Source organism: Aethalodelphis obliquidens, unplaced genomic scaffold, assembly GCF_003676395.1.
Source record: "Aethalodelphis obliquidens isolate GAN/ISIS:26980383/991018 unplaced genomic scaffold, ASM367639v1 scaffold9, whole genome shotgun sequence".
In the NCBI taxonomy this organism is placed as follows: Eukaryota; Metazoa; Chordata; class Mammalia; order Artiodactyla; family Delphinidae; genus Aethalodelphis; species Aethalodelphis obliquidens.
Window position 1 is genome coordinate 780482 of NW_020837953.1, and position 12201 is coordinate 792682.

At 39.8% G+C, this 12201-nt stretch overlaps 1 protein-coding gene across 4 annotated transcripts in view; it reads right to left on the reverse strand.

Moving 5' to 3' along the window:
- The window catches only part of NFIA (nuclear factor I A), a 392758-nt gene that overhangs the window by 135574 nt on the left and 244983 nt on the right, over positions 1-12201 (reverse strand). The window lies entirely within an intron of this gene.

Below are 12201 nucleotides of genomic sequence, written 5' to 3' on the forward strand. Positions count from 1 at the left end.
TGACAACACATGATTTTCAGAGCTGACCCTTGTGGGAGATGTGATTCTCTGTACTTTTTTATGTCTTGGATATCCTGTTTACAGGAGTAGCTTAATAAATATTTTCAAATGAATAAATAACATCTATCAATCTTGGAAAACAATTCTGTGTAAAATCAGTGATGTAACTATATAAGTGCAAATAATCTGTTCTTTTGAAAGATTACACAAGGTGGGAGCAATAGATGCATATATTTCTGTATTGAGGCATTAGTTTGAGAGTTTTAAGCCCATAGAAGTGGATATATAAATAAATTAAATAGAGGCTCATATCCATAAGAAGAAAGGATAATTAGGAAAATCATGAACCAGGGACTTTCATTCTTTCAGCAAATGATTACTGGGAGTCTGCTATTGCTAAGAATTGTGCTGCGTAAGGAAGGCACTTAAATGAATGACATGGTCCCTACCCTGAAACAGCCCTAGAGAGTGAGGCTGACAGATTAATTTCAATACAGTCTGATAAGTCCTTTGCTAGAGTTATTCCTCAATTGATATGCCTGCACAAAGTAGGTATGTAACCCAGCTGAGGGATAAGAGGTTCAAGGGAGTAAAAGGGCCTCAGTAAATGTGATGCCTGTTAAATGTTATGGAAGAATGTTAAAAGGACAAGTAGGATTTACCCAACTGAGAGGAATGGGGGCATTCTAGGCAGAGGGAACAGCACTTATAAAGGTAAGAGAACAGGGCTTCCCTGGTGGCGCAGTGGTTGGGAGTCCGCCTGCCGATGCAGGGGACACGGGTTCGTGCCCCGGTCCGGGAGGATCCCACATGCCGCAGAGCGGCTGGGCCCGTGAGCCGTGGCCGCTGAGCCTGCGCCTCCGGAGCCTGTGCTCCGCAACGGGAGAGGCCACAACAGTGAGAGGCCCGCGTACCGCAAAAAAAAAAAAGGTAAGAGTACATAAAATGTGATTGGATTTCTGATAACTTGATATGATGTAGTATATAATACATGGGGAAAAGAGGGGAGATTTAAGGTCAGGTCATGAAGGGTAGGTAGGTTTCTTTAAGGAACATGAATTTGAGTTCAGTCGATTCCCAACTTTATAAGCTATTAAAGGACTTATCACACTCCACTATCATTGGGGACTTTTGGGTTTATATTGCTAGTATCTAATACAATCCCTGACACCAGGAGGCAGTCAGTAAGCATTGGTCAAATGGAATCGATTGTTAGTCAAAGGAGAACCAACAAAGTATAGGAATGCTGTCATCAAATTTGCACTTATAAGCTAGACACACCACCTGTCAGGAGGGTAAGCTTGGAGTGGGTAGGCGTGGCAGTTAAAGAATATAATCAGTAAAACCGTGGAGGCCAGTGGAGTTCATTTAAATAAAAGAAGATGGGGGTGTGGTCTAAATTCAAGGGATAGAAAGGAGCCTGGTGACCGCTGTTTAGGAGTTAGAATTGAGAATATGTACTGACTTCTTGAGTGTGGTAATAATGGAAAAGGAGGAGTATGGGATAATTCCCAGGACGGCTGCTTGGGAAACTGGGTGAATTGTGAAGCCATAATAAAACTATGGAATCAAGAAAAGGCATGAGAGGACACAGCAATTTCTAAAATAAACATTTAGTTGTTTGATTAATAGCAATGGCTAAACCTTAATCGCAACTATTGTTATATAGAAATAGTCACTGCTAAGAAATAGAAGGCTCTGAAATTCACATATACTTTCTGAAATTCAGACACATTTCTCAATGACAGGCTCTATGGAGGAAGGCCTTTACTTCAAAAACAAATGGTTAGGCTTGACAATAAGTGTAAAGGGAGTTCTAATTAATAATTTTGCTAGTCGTTCCCAAATTTGCTTTTTATATTAAATTTATTTACATAATCTCCCCTTTGATTTCATAATATTTTATGTCTGAAATAGGCCATGGGGTGTGGAGGGGATTGCTCTAATATCGGCATGGACCACCCACTACCCCTTTTAGCAACATGGCATATAATAGGTGCTTAATGTTTGTGCCATCATGGAGCTTAGAGATTGGCATCTCTCGTTAACTAACTAAAAAAGAGGATAAGGCTAATCAGTATCATGGGTCTGGATTTAGATTTTCTTCACAAGTTTCAAGATGGGGTTGAGGCTTCCGCCGGATGGAGCGCCGTGGAAACTGCATGACCCCACTCCCTCCCTCTTGGAAGGAAAAACAGAGCAAGATGTGAGCGAGATGGACTTGCCTCCACTGAGAGAAGTCTGAGGTCTTCCACCTATTGATGAACATCCAGCTGCTCTTCCATTTAACACTTTATCATGTTCTACCCTGGAAAATATCTTTTACCTTGCTTATATTTTTACAATGTCAAGGGAGCCAGAACAGGTGAAGGAAGAAAAATACATGCGTGCATGTGGTGTGTCTACTTCTCAGAGAGAATAAAAAAATAATGAAGCCCACAGAAATGTTCCTTAACTCGCCTGTATATTTACTTCCTGTGATCCATTTAGTACACTGTAGCTATAATCTAAAAAAGAGCATCCAAATTCTGCCTTCTTGAAAAGAGTCTTGTAAGGAAACATCACCCGGTGCTGTCTGTATGTATGTTTGGCATGAATGTCAGCTTATTGGCGTGGATACTGATTCAGTGATACTGTGACAGCCAAAGAGAAAGCCTTATATCTGAGTGTAGAGGTCAAAGTACCCTTGCAATGGGTTGGGTATTCTCAGTGCCTCTAATCTGAAGAACAGGAATAGCCTTGACAAGTAACTAAGAACTCAAAAGGTGTACTTTCAGCAGGCTTTTCTGAGTACCTAGGGGGCCATGTTTTGAGAAGCACTTTATTATCTAACTTAAGCCTCAGAACAATCTTTTCAGGAAAGGTACATTTTCTAGCTGGGGAGAACTAAGCCCTGGAGTGAGGTTAAATCACTTGTCCTGGATCAGAGAAAGGCAAGAAAGAGAGAGAGCCAGGATTAAAATTCAAGGATGTCTGACCTCGAAACCTGTGCTTTTCCTGCTGCAGCACCCTGACTTTCATGTACAGTATTGGCCTTAAACTTGAGATGCTAAAAGGGTATGTAGTATCTCTGTCCCCACAGGGTTTACAACCTAGCAGAATAATAAAATAATACCTGAATATCTAATGCAAGGCTGAATGTGTTAAATCTCATAGGGAAAATGAAAAGAATGTGTTAGGAAAGTTCAAAGGAGTAATAGATCCCACTGGCTGGTGGGATCAGAAAAAGGGTTATACTCCAGGAAGGGTGGGTGCTTAAGCTGAGCCTTCAAGGATGGTTGGGATGTAAAGAGGCCCAGAAGGAGATAGGAGAGGGTTTCTAAGCAAAAGAGTACGTACGTTAAGTTTGGAGGTAGGAGGTAAGTGAGTGATCTGTGGAAACCATGACATTTTCTGAGTAGCGGGGTGATAAAATAATTGTTGAATCTGACGAATGTTAATGTAATGACAGCATACAGAATGCGCATAAGGGGACCAAGACTCCGGAGGTGGGGAAGTCAGTTGGTAGGTTGATTCCGGAGTCCTGGTGGAAGGGAATGGAGACCTAAACTACACTGTCAAGGAAGAAAATCGAATTTTCACAATTGGTATCTGTCACCTCTTTCTGGATAGTAAACAGGTATAAAAGACATGTTTCTAATTATACACTATGGAAGGGCATAAACGAGCAAACGATTATACTAATAAATATAAAATATCAAAAAGACGTATATAACAAAATGTGCTTCTTAGCTAATGACGGTATTACATCCTTTTTGCAAATTAGGGAAACAAGTTGTCGAGAGAGGGTTAAATGATTTGTCAGGTGTCTGTCCAGGATGTCATGCTGGGCTTCTGAAGCTAATGACTAACTTCCTGCTGGTGTGGTGCAGAGATTTATAGCCACTGCCAGTCAAACGTGGGGATGTCAAGGAAGGACTGGACCAACGACAACATTTCCTGTCTGCTCTGTATATTGTGAAGCCTGATTTTGCTCCACGTGTACTTGACCATAGGCTTCATCATTCTTTAATTAACTCATACATAAGATTTTCTACCCAACTAGATTGAGTGCAATTTGAGCTCTGTAAAGATAGACATCCCAGGGCATAGAAAACGTGCTGGTCAGGGATTGGGAGAGATTGTTTAGAGTCCAGCTCTGCCAATAACCACCTGCAGAACTTGGTTAAGTCACTTAAACACTTTGGACCTCATAATTCTAATATTCATTATGATAAAAGTGAAAATTCACCACCATTACCACCAGCACCACCCATCACTGCTACAGCTATCACCATCACAACAACAAGGACTAACATTTACTAAGCATCACTTTTGGGCAGACACTGGGCTAAGAGTTTTCAGCACCTCATCCTATTTAATCCCTACAACACCACTAGGAAGGACTGAGGCACAAGGAGGTTTAGTAACTTTCCTAGGTCATGAAGTCAGAGGCCTTATACCAGATGGCCTTTAATCCTACAGATCCCACAGCCTCTTTTATGTTCCCAAACAGCTGATGATCAGTAAATATACTTTGAATTAAGAAGAGTAAATAACTACCCTCCCTCTCCATTTGCACCCCCTCTCCCAATCTTTAAGCAGTGCAAAATGACACTTAGAAATCTGTAAATACACATAAATAGTGAGAACTGGCTCTCCAAATCTCTTAAGCGGCACTGAGATTACTCCAGCCTGAAGTATTTGTGGACTTTGTTCCACCAAGGAGTTTTCCTCCAAAGGTTAAGGTTGGGCATAGAGTTGCTTGTAGTAATCTCTCATGATCTTATGTATTTCTGCAGTGTCAGTTGTTACTTCACCTTTTTCATTTCTACTTCTATTGATTTGAGTCCTCTCCCTTTTTTTCTTGATGAGTCTGGCTAATGGTTTATCAATTTTGTTTATCTTCTCAAAGAACCAGCTTTTAGTTTTATTGATCTTTGCTATCGTTTCCTTCATTTCTTTTTCATTTATTTCTAATCTGATCTTTATGATTTCTTTCCTTCTGCTAATTTTGGGGTTTTTTTGTTCTTCTTTCTCTAATTGCTTTAGGTGCAAGGTTAGATTGTTTATTCGAGATGTTTCCTGTTTCTTAAGGTAGGATTGTATTGCTATAAACTTCCCTCTTAGAACTGCTTTTGCTGCATCCCATAGGTTTTGGGTCATCCTGTCTCCATTGTCATTTGTTTCTAGGTATTTTTTGATTTCCTCTTTGATTTCTTCAGTGATCACTTCGTTATTAAGTAGTGTATTGTTTAGCCTCCATGTGTTTGTACTTTTTACAGACCTTTTCCTGTAATTGATATCTAGTCTCATAGCACTGTGGTCAGAAAAGATACTTGATACAATTTCAATTTTCTTAAATTTACCAAGGCTTGATTTGCGACCCAAGATATGATCTATCCTGGAAAATGTTCCATGAGCACTTGAGAAAAACGTGTATTCTGTTGTTTTTGGATGGAATGTCCTATAAATATCAATTAAGTCCATCTTGTTTAATGTATCATTTAAAGCTTGTGTTTCCTTATTTATGGACAACCTGGAAGAAATGGACAAATTCTTAGAAATGCACAACCTGCCATGACTGAATCAGGAAGAAGTAGAAAATATGAACAGACCAATCACAAGCACTGAAATTGAAACTGTGATTAAAAATCTTCCAACAAACAAAAGCCCAGGACCAGATGACTTCACAGGCACATTCTATCAAACATTTAGAGAAGAGCTAACACCTATCCTTCTCAAACTCTTCCAAAATATAGCAGATGGAGGAACACTCACAAACTCATTCTATGAGGCCACCATCACCCTGATACCAAAACCAGACAAAAATGTCACAAAGAAAGAAAACTACAGGCCAATATCACTGATGAACATAGATGCAAAAATCCTCAACAAAATACTAGCAAACAGAATCCAACAGCACATTAAAAGGATCATATACCATGATCAGGTGGGGTTTATTCCAGGAATGCAAGGATTCTTCAATATATGCCATTCAATCAACGTGATACACCATATTAACAAACTGAAGGAGAAAAACCATATGATCATCTCAATAGATGCAGAGAAAGCTTTTGACAAAATTCAACACCCATTTATTATAAAAACTCTGCAGAAAGTAGGCATAGAGGGAACTTTCCTCAACATAATAAAGGCCACATATGACAAACCCCCAGCCAACATCGTCCACAATGGTGAAAAACTGAAACCATTTCCACTAATATCAGGAACAAGACAAGGTTGCCCACTCTCACCACTCTTATTCAACATAGTTTTGGAAGTTTTAGCCACAGCAATCAGAGAAGAAAAGGAAATAAAAGGAATCCAAATCGGAAAAGAAGAAGTAAAGCTGACACTGCTTGCAGATGACATGATACTATACATAGAGAATCCTAAAGATGCTACCAGAAAACTACCAGAGCTAATCAATGAATCTGGTAAAGTAGCAGGATATAAAATTAATGCACAGAAATATCTTGCATTCCTATACACTAATGATGAAAAATCTGAAAGTGAAATCAAGAAAACACTCCCATTTACCACTGCAACAAAAAGAATAAAATACCTCGGAATAAACCTACCTAAGGAGACAAAAGACCTGTATGCAGAAAATTATAAGACACTGATGAAAGAAATTAAAGATGATACAAATAGATGGAGAGATATACCATGTTCTTGGACTGAAAGAATCAACATTGTGAAAATGACTCTACTACCCAAAGCAATCTACAGATTCAATGCAATCCCTATCAAACTACCACTGGCATTTTTCACAGAACTAGAACAAAAAATTTCGCAATTTGTATGGAAACACAAAAGACCCCGAATAGCCAAAGCAATCTTGAGAACGAAAAACGGGGCTGGAGGAATCAGGCTCCCTGACTTCAGACTATACTACAAAGCTACAGTAACCAAGACAGTATGGTACTGGCACAAAAACAGAAAGATCAATGGAACAGATAGAAAGCCCAGAAATAAACCCACACACATATGGTCACCTTATCTTTGATAAAGGAGGCAGGAATGTACAGTGGAGAAAGGACAGCCTCTTCAATAAGTGGTGCTGGGAAAACTGGACAGGTACATGTAAAAGTATGAGATTAGAACACTCCCTAACACCATACACAAAAATAAGCTCAAAATGGATTAAAGACCTAAATGTAAGGCCAGAAACTATCATACTCTTAGGGGAAAACATAGGCAGAACACTTTATGACATAAATCACAGCAAGATTGTTTTTGACCCACCTCCTAGAGAAATGGAAATAAAAACAAAAATAAACAAATGGGACCTAATAAAACTTCAAAGCTTTTGCACAGCAAAGGAAACCATAAACAAGACCAAAAGACAACCCTCAGAATGGGAGAAAATATTTGCAAATGCAGCAACTGACAAAGGATTAATCTCCAAAATTTACAAGCAGCTCATGCAGCTCAATAACAAAAAACCAAACAACCCAATCCAAAAATGGGCAGAAGACCTAAATAGACATTTCTCCAAAGAAGATATACAGATTGCCGACAAACACAGGAAAGAATGCTCAACATCATTAATCATTAGAGAAATGCAAATGAAAACTACAATGAGATATCATCTCACACCAGTCAGAATGGCCATCATCAAAAAAATCTAGAAACTATAAATGCTGGAGAGGCTGTGGAGAAAAGGGAACACTCTTGCACTGCTGGTGGGAATGTGAATTGGTACAGCCACTATGGAGAACAGTATGGAGGTTCCTTAAAAAACTAGAAATAGAACTACCATATGACCCAGCAATCCCACTACTGGGCATATACCCTGAGAAAACCATAATTCAAAAAGAGTCATGTACTAAATGTTCATTGCAGCTCTATTTACAATAGCCAGGAGATAGATGGAAGCAACCTAAGTGTCCATCATCGGATGAATGGATAGAGAAGATGTGGCACATATATACAATGGAATATTACTCAGCCATAAAAAGAAATGAAATTGAGTTATTCGTAGTGAGGTGAATGGACCTAGAGTCTGTCATACAGAGTGAAGTAAGTCAGAAAGAGAAAGACAAATACCATATGCTAACACATATATATGGAATTTAAGAAAAAAAAATGTCATGAAGAACCTAGGGGTAAGATGGGAATAAAGACACAGATCTACTAGAGAATGGGCTTGAGGATATGGGGAGGGGGAAGGGTAAGCTGTGACAAAGTGAGAGAGTGGCATGGACACATATACACTACCAAACGTAAAATAGCTAGCTAGTGGGAAGCAGCCGCATAGCACAGGGAGATCAGCTTGGTGGTTTGTGACCACCTAGAGGGGTGGGATAGGGAGGGTGGAAGGGAGGGAGACGCAAGAGGGAAGGGATATGGGAACATATGAATATGTATAACTGATTCACTTTGTTATAAAGCAGAAGCTAACGCACCATTGTAAAGCAATTATACTCCAATAAAGGTGTTAAAAAAAATCAAAAAAAACACAAAGGTTAACGTTGGGGAATTGTCTCTTAAGATGTTATTCCTAAGTCATTCATCCTCCTCCCCCCACCGTTCTTTCCTGTCATGAGTAGAACCTAGTCTTTGTGTCATTTCTTAATAAACTGTTTGCTATTAAAGAATCATTACAGTAATGTGGGCTATTGGAAGAAAGGGGTTACTTTAGTAGCCAACCCTCTTAATGACCTGCTCTTCTGTACACATTAGTAGTTGGATAAGGTTGTGGTTATTGAACTTCTGCCATCCACCAGAGACAATCTGCTCAGGCTTGCATTGCTGGAAAGAGAAGATGATGGGAAAAAAAAAAAACTCTATCCAAAATTTCAAGCTACTCTGCCTGGGAGACGACAGTGCACTGAGTTCACAACTTGTTCAACGGGAATCAGCGGGGAGCATTAACTAAATGACTAGTGCGGCCAGCCTATGGCTAATGGCACATCTTCTCTGAGAGGCTGCATTCAGTTGAATTCACCAAATATTTATGGAGCACCTTGAATATGTCAGGCTCTGCTCCAGATGCTTGAGATCCATCAGTGGACAAGACACATAAAAACCCTTGCCCTCGTGGGGTTTACATTTTAAAGATTAACAGTCATAGCTGGTCTTTCCTCAAATTTGCATGGCAACTAAAGAAGATGGAATATTGGCTAATAGGTATCCCCCCAAAAAGACTATCAGGATTTAGTACTGGATTTCCAACTTGTAAAATAACTATTGAAAAAAAAAAAAGGTTTATTTCTCTCTGGATTACATACTCTAATGTACTGACTGAGACTTTGGGAACTTGTACTTTAAGACTGGGGGGGAAAACGTCCAACAACAGCACACAGTTCTACGGGCCCAGCACAATTTAGTGTTGTTTTGCATTCTAGCGGCACAGATCTTGTTAAGAAAGTCCATGTCACTGGCACAAAAGGAGTGAACATGGGAAAATACTTGTTCTTCTTTCTATCAAAGGCACAGTTGTAAACGCACAATGCTATGAAAACTCAAGCAAATCTGGAATCATCGTTAAAGGGAATTAACTTGGAAAGTAATTTGTGGCAAGAAAATTCAACTCCTTTGTTATCTTCCTTTTACCGTAATATGCTTCCTGAACACTGCTTATGAGAGAGGGCTCTTAGAAAGAAAAAAGTAAGTATAGTAAAATTAACTCATTTTATCAATTTGTGCTCTCGGCCAGAGTTTCCTGACTGTGGCTTCGAAGGGCTGTAAAACTGATGAATTTGCATGGAAAAAGAAACCAGTGTAAGTAATTTGTATAAGAGGGAACACGGACATAGACTGCTATAATTCAGACACCCTGCAGATAGCAGACTGCTGCAGTGTGAGCAGTTATGGGTTAGAAAAATGACCACACGGCAGTCAGTCTGACTTGAATGCAAATCAATCATAAAGGTACTTTCTCTGCAGCTTCTACGCCACGGTCTTCAGCAACTCCTTTGCCAAGCAGATTTCTAGTCTGTAAACCGTGTGCTGATCTCCTTTCCCCACTCTTCCATTCTGAAAGCTCTGACCCAATGCAGGCTTGGAGTATGTTTTTCCAGAATGGAACATAAAAGAAAGGCACTGAACCAAAGCAAGGGTTTCCCTCTAGGTGAAAATGAACTTCCCTGCTATTATAAGATTGAAGCAATGTTTCATTATGAAATGTGGCATTAGGTGCCAAAAGCAGCTAACACAGAGCACTGTTTCCACACATTCACGTTTTGAGGACACAGGGTAAGGATTATGTAAATTTGTGGTGGCAAAGAAGGTAAATAGAGGAATTTTTATTTCTAAAACAATAATTTCCTTTTACGAAAATGGGAACCATTCACTGATACCTTCTTCCTCCCCACTATGAGCCATGAAGATGGTTTATCTTTGATAGATAATTACTGTGAGTTCAATTTGTAAATAAAGCGTATTCAGGCACTTTATCGCCATAAAGTCCAGTCCTGGATCTCAGTAAACTTACATATCTACTCTATAAAGGAAAGAACTGTCTCCTACTTATTTCGGTATTCTCAGCACACAGTGAAGGATGCTTCATATACTCACATGCAACAAATGTTTACTGAGTTGAACTAAAATTATATGAGCTTGTTAATGAAAGATGGTGAAGAACTAGTACTTACCGAGTATTTATTAAGAGGCAGGCAATGGGATAGGTGTTTTACCTGAATTATCTCATTTCATCCTTGCATGGGGACATGGAATATGCACTTGTATTCTTCTCATTTAGAAGTGAAAAGGGAGCTATGAGGTTAAGTAACATGATCAAGATCACACAGCTAAACATGTGACAGAGCAGGGATTTGAACCCAGATATCTCTAGATACCTGCCCAAAGAAACAGAGGGGAAACCCACATTTCTCGTCTCCTTGTCCTTCCTTCACCATTGGTTACTGGGGAGATGAATTCAGTAAGATTTAAATAGAGAAATATTTATCACCTACCACTTAACTGGCAAAACAAATATCTCCTCTTCCTCCTCCCTCCTTCTTTGTTTTTACAGGTCTTTAGAGTGGCAGGCAGTGCTTCACTCGGTGAAGGGCCTGACACCTGGTCCTGCAGAGCAACCCACAGCGGGGTGAGCGATGCTGACAGATCTCTTGCATTAGTGGCTTCTGCCTTTGGGACTGAAATTGATTTTCTGCATTTTAGAGTATCATCTCTTCTTAGCTTTTTGGTTGAGGTCAAATGTGGTACCCGCTTAGTATATGATACAGCTTCAGCCATGGGATTAAGTCTTCTCTGACAGGGAATAGATATGATAGCCTAAGAGGTCTTTTCACCACAATGATCTATAAACCAAGGATGGGCTTCTAAACATAAGCCCCTTAACCAAGAGTGCACTGGGACTATCTGACCATTAGCAATTAGGAAACCAAACTATGTCAACAGAGTCCCATCTCAACAACCTACAAATCCAGCTGTCTGCAATACTTCTCAATATTTTCACCAAGAACTGTTTAATTTTTTCTCTCCTCCATCTCTTGAAAAATTCTGGGTGCTAATATGTCCTCACACCAATCACATACTGGATTAACTCAGTTTCCAGTATTTGACCTAATATGTGGCTTTTCTGAGTGTGAACCCCCTCAATCTCATCCTAGACATGCCTATAGGGTCATCAGCAACAGTCTTTGTAATCATTAAGAGTTATAGTGAGGGGCTTCCCTGGTGGCGCAGTGGTTGAGAGTCCGCCTGCTGATGCACGGAACACGGGTTCGTGCCCTGGTCCGGGAAGATCCCACATGCCGCGGAGCGGCTGGGCCCGTGAGCTATGGCCGCTGAGCCTGCGCGTCCGGAGCCTGTGCTCCGCAACGGGAGAGGTCGCAGTAGTGAGAGGCCCGCGTACCGCAAAAAAAAAAAAAAAAAAAGAGTTATAGTGAGGACAGTATATTCCAGCCAAAATCTCAATAATATTTGCAGTCTTCTTGTGTCAGGCTTTTGGAAAGCCCCCAAATGCCTTTTAGTTCCCCAATGTTACCTACTGGATATGAATATCTGCTCTTTAACAACTGAGGCTTATGAGTGCATAAATGAAGATTTACTAAAAACCAACTGGCAGTAATGACCTCCAGCATACTGGAATTTTTACAACCATAATGTAAGAGAAAGTAAAATTTTCAAATACTATAGAACCAAATACTTCGAAAAACTCTGATAAAAATAACCATGGTGTGGCTGGCCACTTAAAAAGTTGTTAACGTGTCAATGTTAGACCGAGAATTTTTAAACATCTTGTTA